General features: G+C 44.5%; 1 protein-coding gene across 7 annotated transcripts in view; it reads left to right on the top strand.

Annotated features, from left to right (window-relative positions):
• Positions 1 to 6,817: 6,817 nt before the first annotated feature.
• The window catches only part of RIMKLB (ribosomal modification protein rimK like family member B), a 71,063-nt gene continuing 65,464 nt past the window's right edge, over positions 6,818 to 12,416 (top strand). For 3 of the 7 annotated variants that reach the window (XR_010343030.1, XR_010343028.1, XR_010343029.1), the window contains exon 1: positions 8,711 to 9,730. The gene's annotated coding sequence lies outside the window, so the exon portion shown is untranslated. Of the gene's footprint in view, positions 7,128 to 8,650; positions 9,731 to 12,416 lie in introns of those variants that run through there. The other 4 variants (XM_012458390.3, XM_064377457.1, XR_010343031.1 and 1 more) reach the window with 3 other exon arrangements.

Raw genomic sequence — 12,416 nt, 5'->3', positions numbered from 1 at the left:
AGAATTGTCTGAACCCAGGAGGCGGAGGTTGGAGATTGAGCCACTGCACTCTCGCCTGGGTGACAGAGTGAGACTGTCTCAAAAAGACAAACAAAAAATAAAATTTAGGAACTAGGACAGGTTAAGAATTTGGATTGAATAGCAGTAAACTGCTGTTTCTTTGAACCTAGGTTAACCACATGAACTTAGACTATTGAACAGGGCTCCCCAGTCTAATTCTTCCATGTACGAAAAACAGCAAGGCAGATCAGGACAATTACAGTGGTGTCAGGCCATTAGGATGCTTCCAGATTTCATTCATTCATTTAATCTGTAAATGTTTACTAATCATTCGAGGTGCTGCTGGTGACATAAATGTGTGACAGATGCATATAGCCCTTATGTGGTTTGCATGTTATCATTTCTGTGGTTGGACTGTATGGATGCGTTATCTACCAATTCAGTCCTGTTTCCCTGCACCAAGAGAGGGTTTTTTGTTGTTGTTTTTCCTTTAATACTTGATACTTCCTCTATTCTTTAGATGAGAACACATCTAATGTGCTTTTCCACATTTTCTTATTCCATTTTTTCTTCTTCAATTCTTCCCAGGTTGTTATACTTCTAAGATCCTCCCAAAGACAGGACATCAGGATTAGCAAATTGCTGCCAATGATTTAATTTCATTGCCTCATTTTCTCTTCAGTCAGAGAGGACTAACAATATTTGCTCACTCTTAGAATGTTGCTTGAGGCTACATGAGTTTATACATGTTGAGAGCTTTAAATAAAGAGCATTTTATAAATGGCTATTTTGGTCTCTAAGACACTGTGCTCAAACTTCCACGTGTCTAAGGATCCTTTAGCATGCTTATTCCAAATGCAGATAAATGGCTGATTTTAGATGCTTTGAGTTGCTCAAGAAATGCAGGTATACAGGCTGATTCAGGTCAGAGGCAGAGATGAAGGAGTCTGCATTTTAAACGAGCCTTCCAGGTAATTTCTATGTAGTAGAGGGGAAACAAAAAATCTTAACCAGATACAATTAAAGAAAGAGGGGGAAAAACCTACATCATGTCTCTTGCCAAGACTGTCATTTCTTTCCACCCATTCTTTCTCTTCTATGATTCAGCCAATGTATGGTCTTTCCTCCCTTTGTGTCTGGCATCTGCATTTTCTTAGCATAGTTAGAGAGACAGCTCAGTTTAATGTGCTGAGATGGAGCAGGAAAGAGGAGGAGGGGTATGGGTGAAGAAAGGCTAGATCAGTGTTTAGCTATTCTACTGTGAAGACTGTTGTTGGGCCTGTTGTTGGGCTGGTTCTAGCCGGCTGGCTCCAGGAGAGGAAGCAGTAGGGAGAGCTAGATTTACCGCAGCTGCTGCTACTGTTCCTTATTTGCTAGTGAGGATTCTGACATTAGACACCAACCACCTTTTCTCCAGCCACATGAATTTTGCAGTAATAACGTTAGATAATCCACAAAGAACACTATTTTAGGTACTGATGATAACCATCTCAAAGATTAAATTCTTGTTTATAATTCTCTTTATGACTTCGAGGCCTTTAGTTTTGATCAAATTCCAGCTGGTTTCCTTGTCTTCAAACCCAGGGGGAGATGATTTGCAACAGATGATGTGTATGGGGCACTTAAGGATTTTTGCTTGACGTGCAACAGACAAACAGTTTATTGTTACTTCATTCGTAAATTATGTTTTTCTGGCTGATGCAGATATATTGGTATGTACTCAAGTAGCATAAGAGACATGGTGACTGGACCTAGGTAACTCTGTTAGGGGAGATTTTGTTTTCATTAAACCCTCACTTTTATGTGCCTTCACCCCAGTATCTTCATATTATCTATTATCTCACCAAAAATTTTAAAATGTTTTGTACTGCAATTATTTTTCTTTTTTTTTTTTTTTGAGATGGAATTCTTCGTTCTGTTTCCCAGGCTGGAGTGCAGTGGCACCATCTCAGCTCACTGCAACCTCCGCCTCCCAGATTCAAGTGATTCTCCTGCCTCAGCTTCCCCAGTACCTGAGATTACAGGGGCCCACCATGCCCAGCTAATTTTTGTATTTTTAGTAGAGACGGGGGTTTCACCATGTTGGACCAGGCCGGTCTCAAAATTCTGACCTCAGGTAATCTGCCCGCCTCAGCCTCTCGAAATACTGAGATTACAGGCGTGAGCCACCATACCCGGCCTTTACTGCAAATTTAGTTGTCATTTTCTAATTGGCTAATCTCACCGACTAGCTGAAATGGCTCGATAATATGTGTATTTCAGCACAATCAAACAGTATAGTTAATTCTAACATCTCTGTTGTGTAAACTTGGGTCTTTACCCTGGCTGTGTATTAAAATTCCCTGGAGAGATCTGAAAAAATATTGGTGCCTAGATGCCAATGCTGATTTAATCAGTTTTTGGAAGCTCTCCTGTTGATTCTATTTTTTAAAAAATTGAGATGGGCTGGGCACGGTGGCTCATGCATATAATCTCAGCTCTTTGTGGAAGGCCCAGGTGGGCAGATTACTGAGGTCAGGCGTTTGAGGTCAGCCTGGCCAACATGGTGAAATCCTAAGTCTCTACTAAAAGTATAAAAATTAGCTGGGCACCTGTAATCCCAGCTACTCAGGAGGCTGAGGCAGGAGAATCACTTGAACCCAGCAGGTGGAAGTTGCAGTGAGCGGAGATCTCGCTACTTAACTCCAGCCAGGGTGACAGAGCAAGGCTCTGTCTCAAAAAACAACAACAACAAAAATAGACACAGGGTCTCCCTACATTGCCCAGGTTGGTCTCGGACTTCTGTTCTCAAGGGATCCTCTTGTCTCAGCCTCCCAAAGTGTTGGCACTACAGGTGTGAGCCATCACACCCAGCCCTCTGTTGATTCTTTTTTTTGAGACTGAGTACCACTTTGTTGCCCAGGCTGGAGTGCAGTGGCCCAATTTCAGCTCACTGCAACCTCCACCTCCCAGATTCAAGCAATTTTCCTGATTCAGCCTCTCCAGTAGCTGGGATTATAGGCACCTGCTATCACGCCCAAGTAATTTTTGTATTTTAGTAGAGACAGAGTTTCACCATGTTGGCCAGGCTGGCCTTGAACTCCTGACCTGAAGTGATCCACGTTCCTCAGTCTCCCAAAGTGCTGGGATTACAGATATGAGCCACCACGCCCAGTCCCTCCTGTTGATTCTCTTCAAAGACCATTTTTTTTTTTTTTTTTTTTGAGACGGAGTTTTGCTCTTGTTGCCCAGGCCGGAAGGCAATGGCGTGATCTCAGCTCACTGCAACCTCTACCTCCTGGATTCAAGAGATTCTCCAGCCTCAGCCTCCGAAGTAGCTGGGATTACAGTAATGTGCCACCAAGCCTGGCTAATTTTTGTCTTAATAATAGGGATGGGGTTTCACCATGTTAGCCAGGCTGGTCTCAAACTCCTGACCTCAGGTGATCCACCCGCCTCAGCCTCCCAAAGTGCTGGGATTACAGGTGTGGGCCACCGCACCTGGCTCCTGTTGATTCTCATGTGTCTAGGAATAAGAACAAAAATCTGGAAGTGCTTTGGTGCAGGCAAAGGATGAACCCTAATTTCATCTTGAAGACATTACTCATCCATAGAATTGGTCTCACACTCAATAGGGATATGCAGTAAATATGTACAACTATTTGTATGACTGTCACACACATCTAAACATTGTATAATTTCTCTTTGAATTGCTATTTGACTGTTTTGGTATTAATTAGTCTTACGCAATAATAGCTAATATTCACTGACCACTTACTATGTTACGCACTATATTTGAGTTACCTCATTAATCCTTCCATCTTAATAAAGTGGTGCTGATATGATCTTCATTTTGCTGATGAGAAAACTAAGGTTTATGGAAGTTAAGCAACAATCTTATGCTGCTAGTAAATACAGCTAGGATTTCAAATCAGATTGATCTGACTCCAGACATGCTAGGTTACTTATAGCACGTCTTCCCAGGGGATTCAGTTGACCCCAGAACTTCCTGAATAATACTAATTCACTGGTTAAAAATGAGGGGTGCATGATTATGCCAAGAAAAACTACTTAAAATATTTTTCAGCAGGTTGTTGCTACCCAAAAGAGATTTGAGTCCATAGCTGCCTAACCATACTAACCACGAATGCTCAAAGACTATGAATGAATCTGTGTACAGCCTTTCTGAACTTTGGGTTTCCAATATGGAAATGGTGTAATTTTTGCTCCCTTATTACTTCATACAAAAAGTATGAAGTATGAATTTGGTCATTATTCACATAAACATTATGTTAACAATATCATGATAATGGTAATCTGTTTAAAATAACCCATATCAAAATAAAATAAAATAAAATAAGCCATATCATTGGCTTTTTTTTTTTAAATACACTCCTGAGTTTTGTTTTACCCCCATTAGCTTAAGTCAAAAGCAACGTTGTTACACACATGAGAATATCTTAGAATGTATACGGCACATAGTAGCAATACGCTGAATACACTGAATAACAACTTTGAAGGGCAAGTGACTAGTGAGTTTAATAGTCATACTTCCTATCCACAGTTTCATACTGCCTATCCCTACTTTTTCTGGGGATGCACAGTTACCATGAATTGGATTCCTTAAGAGTGGGACTTCTTTTTTTTTTTTTTTCCCTCCTTTTTTTTTTTGAGACGGAGTTTCGCTCTTATTAGCCAGGCTGGAGTGCAATGGCGCGCTCTCGGCTCACCGCAACCTCCGCCTCCTGGGTTCAAGCAATTCTCCTGCCTCAGCCTCCCAAGTAGCTGGGACTACAGGCGTGCGCCACCACGCCTAGCTAATTTTTTTGTATTTTTAGTAGAGATGGGATTTTACCATGTTGACCAGTATGGTCCCGATCTCTTGACCTGTGATCCACCCGCCTCGACCTCCCAAAGTGCTGGGATTATAGGCGTGAGCCACCGCGCCCGGTCTAAGAGTGGGACTTCTTATTCCTTAAGAGAAGGAATAAATATTATTGATCCTTTGTACAACTTTTCTCCTGTTGTCAATTTCACTGTTTATTTTGCCAGATTTTCAGCATCAGCGTCTCTTTGATCAGTTTCCCTTGATCACAAAACATGCTTCTCTTGGTCTTTGAGTTGAATATACCTTATGTCCCAGGGGGCCGAACATCAGATTGGAAGCAAATAGCAACATTCAAGTTTTGTTGACCTTATCCTCTTTGTTCTCAAGATAGTGTATCTATCTTATAGGGCGTTAGTTCCTCTAAATTTTGTAAAAGTAGACGCCTATCCTAGGTTACTCTGACAGATGTAACGCTGTAATAACACTAAACACAACAGCACTTGATCTTTGTCAGGTGTTCAATATTATATACTTGTCCTAAGGAGTAAATGAGTTAATAAGTATATAATATTGAACACCTGACAAAGATCAAGTGCTGTTGTGTTTAGTGTTATAGGACAACTCCATGAAGTAATTATTTTTATCCTCACTTTTACATCTGAGCCAATTAAAATACAGAGAGGCTAAATTACTGCAGAGGATCACATAGGTAGGGGAACCAGAAATCCAATCTAGGCAGTCTGGATCCAGAAGTTACCACCCTAGGTTATACCACATCTCTTAAAGGACTCTCGAGACCCTGAAGGAAATTTTTAAAAGCAGAAGATGAAATTATATTGGCAATTGACTGGGAGAGGAGCACGGAAAAATTGTTGGCTGACATCACTGAGACAGGGCTGAGACCAGCAAGAAGGCAAACTGGTGAGCACACTACTGTAGGTACACCTGGGGTCTCTGGTGACTGAAGTTATTTGGAAATGAATCTTCCATGCAAACCTGGGAGGTCGTCTGTCGCCCTTGGTTTTTTTTTTCCCCCTTAAGAAAAAGTAATAGCATAGTTGAACATTCATATTCTTAGCCTCATTTAGGCTATATATATTATACACAGTTTTAGAATTTACAAAATGCTCTTAAAATATCTCATTTCATTCTCACGACTCCAGACTGTACTCTTTTATCTTTTCACAACAAAGGCTCAGAGGAAGCGTAGCAACAAAACTCGTCCAACGTTTACACTGGTTTCCAGGGGACAGAGCTGGCGCTATCCATCCCGCCTGTGTCTCCAAACCCGCTTCAGCCAGGGCATTTATCATGTGGTTTTAAATTTGCGTCTCAGTATACAGAGGTATTGTCTTTACTCCTCTCACGGATAAAGACCTTCTAGGTATGAATGATCTTTGTCTCCATCTCTTTGCCTACCAGAGGGAGGGACCACCGTAAAAGGGGACTCCGGGCGGCGGCCGGCGGAAGGGCTGGGCGGGAGGCGTGGGGATGCGGGCCGGACCCTGCGCGGGGGCTCGAGTCGGGGCTCCAGGCGCAGACGGACGAGGCCTGAGCAGGGAACGTGAGGGCGTACAACGGAAGGGACTAATCTCGCGGTTTCGAGTTGGGAACAAACCTCGCCCCCCCATCCGTTTCCTTTTCTCAGTGTAGATGGTTTAGGGGCGGGTGGGGAGGCGCGTCCTCGGAGCGCCCTGGCGCTCCCTTTTCGCTCCCCGCGCGCAATCCATCGCGTCTCTTCTCAGGCCAGCGATGGCTCGGGTGCGGGCGAGGCGCTGGGAGGGCACGTCCCGACGCAGGTGTCAGATCCGCTCGGCCGTGCTCGGCGCACTGGCCCGGCCCCCAGCTCCTCCGGCCGCCGCCCCCCGCCCGCCGCGCCGCCGCGCCAGGAGGGCGGGACCGGGGCGCGCGCCGGTCCTCGGCAAGCGGGCGGGCGGCGCTCGGTCTCGGGGAGCGGGGCGGTCTCCGCCGGCGTCGCGCGCGCTGTGTGTGAGCGGGGGTCGCGCGCGCGCGACAGGCGAGTGAGGGAACGAGGAGCGGCCGGGTGTGAGTGTGTGGGAGTGAGAGTGTGTGAGAGTGGGGTGAGGGAGAGGCTGACGGGCCGCAAGGCTGTGAGGAACCCGGCGAGGGTGCGAGGACGCCCGGCCTGGCTGCAGGAGCCGCGGGCGGCGGAGGAAAAAGGAGGCGGCTCCCGGAATCCCGACCCCCTCCCCCTCCTCTCCTTCCCCCCACTTCCAGCCGTCCGGCGGCCCGCGCTTCCTCGGAGGCCCCAGCCCGGCTCCGCTGGCCGAGAGCGAGGGAGGAGCCCCACCCGAGCCAGGTGAGCGGTACAGTGGCTGCTTCCCCGGCGTGTGGAGCAGTGGGGCGGAGGCGCGCCCTCCCGGGTGGGCGAATTCAGCGGAACGGATCTCCCGAGTAGCGGGGGCTAGGCCGGGGAGGGGACTGGGGCTGGTGGAGGCTGGTGGTCGCCGCGCCTCGGAGTGTTTGGAGAGCGAGGCGGGGCCCGGCCTTCGCGCGTGTGCCGGGAGGCGCCGGCCCGTGGCGTGTGCGTGAGACCGGGCGAGCCGTGTCGAGGGGGCGGCGACCTCGGCCATGGAAGGAGTCTGGTTTCCCCGCCGGCGAGGGGGTGTGGTAACCCCGGAACGCCGGCTGGAGTCTGACCCGGGGGCTGCTGACCTGTCCCCCGGAGTACGGCAACCCCCCTCTGCCTTTCATTCCTTCTTCACATTCTGTGGTGTGACCGCGGGAGGAGGATGGTGTGGTGCGGTCCCGCAGCTACTGTTTTCGATTCCACGTTTTCCTCCTTACGTGTAAATTTTAGAGAGTGTGACAGTCATTCCACCTTTTCCTTTGACAGCCCTCCGAATGAGAAGAGGGTGACCAAATAATTGCTTGCCTAGTTTTGATTTTTTAAAAATTTGAGCATGATGTAAATATTACACTCCTCTCCCCTCACCCCTCCCCCCCACACACACACCAGGACGGTGATAACTTCAATCTTACTAATATATCCATGTTTCTGATCACACATTCGTAATTCCACTATTTTATCCCATGTGTGTTTGCGAATAGAGATGGGGCGGTAATTCTGTTCTGTGAGTGGGGTTATTACACTAACCGTGCTCAATGCAACTGCTATGTAAATTCTTTCAATATGCTGTCATTTTCCCATTAGTTACATATATTGTTACCACATCTTTGTGGAGTTAAGTTGAACTGTAAATCGGTAATGAAACTATATGGGTAGCCTACTGTGAAGATTTTTCTTTTTTTGTGGGCTTCATATGTTCATTATGTTTATGAATGTTGCTAATTATTAACTATAACCTTTGAAATTTAAAGGTTTTTAAATCTCATTTTTTTCTTTCACAATATTGGGTAGCTTAAAGGTCATTTCTTCTAGTTTTAAAAATAATTTCTTCTTGCCGGGCGCGGTGGCTCACGCCTGTAATCCCAGCACTTTGGGAGGCCGAGGCAGGTGATCACCTGAGGTCGGGAGTTCGAGACCAGCCTGACCAACATGGAGAAACCCCGTCTCTACTAAAAAAATACAAAAATTAGCTGGGCCTGGTGGCGTATGCCTATAATCCCAGCTACTTGGGAGGTTGAGGCAGGAGAATCGCTTGAACCCGGGAGGCGGAGGTTGCGGTGAGCCGAGTTTGCACCATTGCACTCCAGCCTGGGCAACAAGAGTGAAACTCAGTCTCAAACATAAATAATAATAATAAAATGATTTCTTAAAAACAATTATCAGCATACTTTTAAGATGTTCATTTGAAAAATAGAACAGTCCGAAATTCCAGTCGTGCAGATTTAACATTTAATTCCTTTTAGTGTGTAAACCTCTAACTTTAAAAATAATCATAAATTTCCAATGGTTAGTTTTATTTGGTTAGTGTGTGAAAGAGGAGGAGGCCTATTTTGTCTTGAGGTAATCAATCTTATGTTTATTCCTTTCTATCTTGGTTAGTGCTGTTAATTTCCTTCTTTCATGTCATTTATTTAGTTGTTAGTTTGGCAACATGGCTGTTGATGTTTTTTATCTTTCTCTGTCTCCCTTTTTTTCTCTCTTGTCTTCTCTTACCCCTACCAGGTGCTGGAGTCCGCTTATCAGGGAGGGGGGCAGTCTGTGATTCTGAGAACAGAACCAAGAAGGGGAACAGCAAATTCAGTCACATACAATCCTCCACTCAGTCAAGAGCCATTTTTTTCTTCCTGCCTTGCCCCCTGCCAGGGGGTAAGGAGCTGAAAATTTTACCTTTAGCCCATTGGCTACCAGCTGAAATTCTACTTATTTTAGCTTCTAGTGGATAGCTTTCTTATTTTGCCCATGTTTCCTTAGAGTCCCTATTTAATATGCTCTTGTCAGTAGTAGCATCTAGGAGGAGCAGGGAGAATGACAAGAAATTATCTCCTTCTTTTTTCCCTTCTCAATCAGACCCCTTTTCCTCTCCAGAGGGAAATTACCAATAAAGTCTTAGAAATCTTCTACTTCTCAGCCATACTGTGAAGAAACACTAAAGTGGACATTATTTTCTCTGATCAGTGAACACGAACCCAGCTTCAGGCGTTGGTTTGTTGTGGCACATGGAGAAACATATGTTTTAAAATATCTCCCAATTACCCTTTTCACAAGTTGTATCCACCTAGGATTTGCTGCTGGGGTAAGTCACTAGATTTATTTCTCAAAGTTCCCCTCTCTGTGAACAGAAAGACTGACCAACCATGAACACTGGTAGGGGCCGGGAAAAGGGGACAGAGCAGAGCCAGTTGTTCCACACTTTGGGAAGCAGGAGTAGCTTTTATCATCTTCCTCTGGGGAGCAGGCATAGAGACATAAACTGAGTGAAAATGGGTGGAGGAAGAACTTCTATAACCACGAACAACATGTGAAGAGAGAGAACCAAACATAAAGTAAGGAGGGTGAGTTTTATTGTATGTTGCTTGCTGACAACTGTTTTGGGGGCACTTTAGGGATATACATTCATAGAAGGACTTTGTTTTATGGCAGATTAGTTTACAAAGAAATTTTGCAAGTGGGATTAAGTCATAAGCGTATGAGAAAAGAGCGTTCAAAAATTGTAATTATGTGGCCAGGTGTGGTGCCCTGCCTATAATCCCAGCACTTTGGGAGGCCGAGGTGTGTGGATCACTTGAGGTCAGGAGTTGGAGACCATCCTGGCCAACATGGCAAAACCCCATCTCTGTGAAAAATGTAAAATTAGCTGGGCGTGGTGGTGCATGCCTGTAGTCACAGCTACTTAGGAGGCTGAGGCATGAGAATCGCTTGAACCTAGGGGGCGGAGGTTTCGGTGAGCCGAAATTTTACCACTGCTCTCCAGTCTGGGCAACAGAGCGAGACTGTCTGGAAAACAGAAAACAGAAAACTGTAATATGTTATTTTAGAATCTGAGGGAGGAGGAGACTGTGATAGGAACAGTGAAAAAAGTATTGTTTTTAAATGTTAGCTGTGCTGATAATGTGCAGTTGTTTCAGGAGAGGTTGACTAGGGAGATTACGTACAGATGTTGGAAATTGTCTCTCATTACATGGATTTTCCTGCTTGTCATATTAGGGATTGTTAAGAAATAAGATAGTACCTCCAAAAGTATCTGTACATAATACATTTCAGATTTATGTGCCATATGTATCCGTGTACGTGTTAGGTTTGCAGAAAAGTACTGACTTTTCTGGCTTCATGGTAACTAATGCCATGGTGTTATTTTTAATGTTTTCTTTTCCAGTGTTTTTTTCCCCTCTCAAAATTGGCTTGGAGGACAAAAGCCACAGAGCTAGCCAGCTCTACTCCCCTAGAGGCTGGTCTGCATGGAACCCATCTGTTTATATCTTTTTTCTTCTTTCTGAAATTATGTTTTTGTTTTTTCTTCTAACTTTGTTAGCAAAGCTAATTATTTCTGGATCAGTTATATGATCATTATGGAAAGTAAGCATTAGGCCTGATTTTTTTTTTTTTAAAGAGAACCTGAAACGTTAAATATGAATTTAGGTAACTACATTTAGATCTTATTAAGCCCAGGCACGGTGGCCCACGCCTATAATTCCAGCACTTTGGGAGGCTGAGGTGAGGGGATCACTTGAAGTCAGGAGTTCAAGACCAGCCTGGCTAAAATGACAAAACCCCTTCTTTACTAAAAATTAAAAAATTAGCCAAGTGTGATGGCGTGCACCTGTAATCTCACTCAGGGGGCTGAGACAGGGGTATTGCATGAACCCAAGAGGCTGAGATTGCAGAGAACTTAGATCATACCACTGCACTCAAGGCTGGATGAAACAGCAAGACTCCATCTCAAAAATAAAATAAATAGATCTTATGGGGACACACATTTCCCTGATATTTAATATAAAAATAGCTATGATTTTTTAATGCTCTTTTACAACTTAATATAGCAGATTATTAAAATATGTTCCATCCCTTCTTAGTGTTACGTATCAGGTTATGTTTCCCACTGTGGATAGCAGCAGGGAATAAAATGGTTATGGGTTCTGTCTTCATGGAGTTTACAGACTAATTTAGGTAATCTCTGTATTTTTCATCTGTCAGTTATCCCAGCAGTATCTGGAGGAGTCTGCTAGATTCTTAGGAATGTATACTAATTCGTGAATTGATGAGCTGGCAAAACAAAAATCTGTTTAAACATTTACATGCCTGATTAATTTTACTACTGTTTATTTCAAAAGTGTCAGTATATCAAGTTATGACAAAAAAGATTCAGACCTGTTCCTTTCTTAAATGCTTTTATTCTGTATTCAGCTTCATACATTTCTTTTTTTTTCCTTCTGATGCTAGCTCTTCATGTTTCTTTAAATTTAGAAATACAGTCTCTAAAATGGAATATAGAATTGCTGTATGAGATCAGACCATTTCAGCCTGGTGCAGTGGCTCACGCCTATAATCCCAACACTTTGGGAGGCTGAGGCGGGTGGATCACAAGGTCAGGAGTTGGAGACCAGTTTGGCCAACATGGTGAAACCCTGTCTCTACTAAGGATATAAAAAAAATTAGCTGGGCGTGGTGGCGAGCGCCTGATCCCAGCTACTCAGGAGGCTAAGGTAGGAGAATTGTGTGAACCTGGGAGATGGAAGTTTCAGTGAGCCAGGATCGCACCATTGTACTCCAGCCTGGGCGACAGTGCGAGATTCTGTCTTTAAAAAAAAAAAAAAAAAATGAGGCCGGGCGCGGTGGTTCATGCCTATAATCCCAGCACTTTGGGAGGCCAAGGCGGGTGGATCACGAGGTCAAGAGATCGAGACCATCCTGGTCAATGTGGTGAAACCCCGTCTCTACTAAAAATACAAAAAATTAGCTGGGCATGGTGGCGCATGCCTGTAGTCTCAGCTACTCGGGAGGCTGAAGCAGGAGAATTTGCCTGAACGCAGGAGGCGAAGGTTGCGGTGAGCTGAGATGGCGCCATTGCACTCCAGCCTGGGTAACAACAGCGAAACTCTGTCTCAAAAAAAAAAAAAGATCAGACTATTTCTAACTTACAATTTTGGGGAGTATTTGAATTTTTCATACTTTATTAGAAAACTGCATTTTGAAAAGTCAGGAAGGTTTGCCCAAATAGCAACCTTGGAATTCTTCCTGAGG

Source organism: Aotus nancymaae, unplaced genomic scaffold (assembly GCF_030222135.1).
Source record: "Aotus nancymaae isolate 86718 unplaced genomic scaffold, 86718_ANA_hifiasm-v0.15.2.pri h1tg000016l, whole genome shotgun sequence".
NCBI classification, from domain to species: Eukaryota; Metazoa; Chordata; class Mammalia; order Primates; family Aotidae; genus Aotus; species Aotus nancymaae.
Note: the sequence above shows the minus strand (reverse complement) of the source record. Positions and strands in the feature narration are given on the sequence as shown.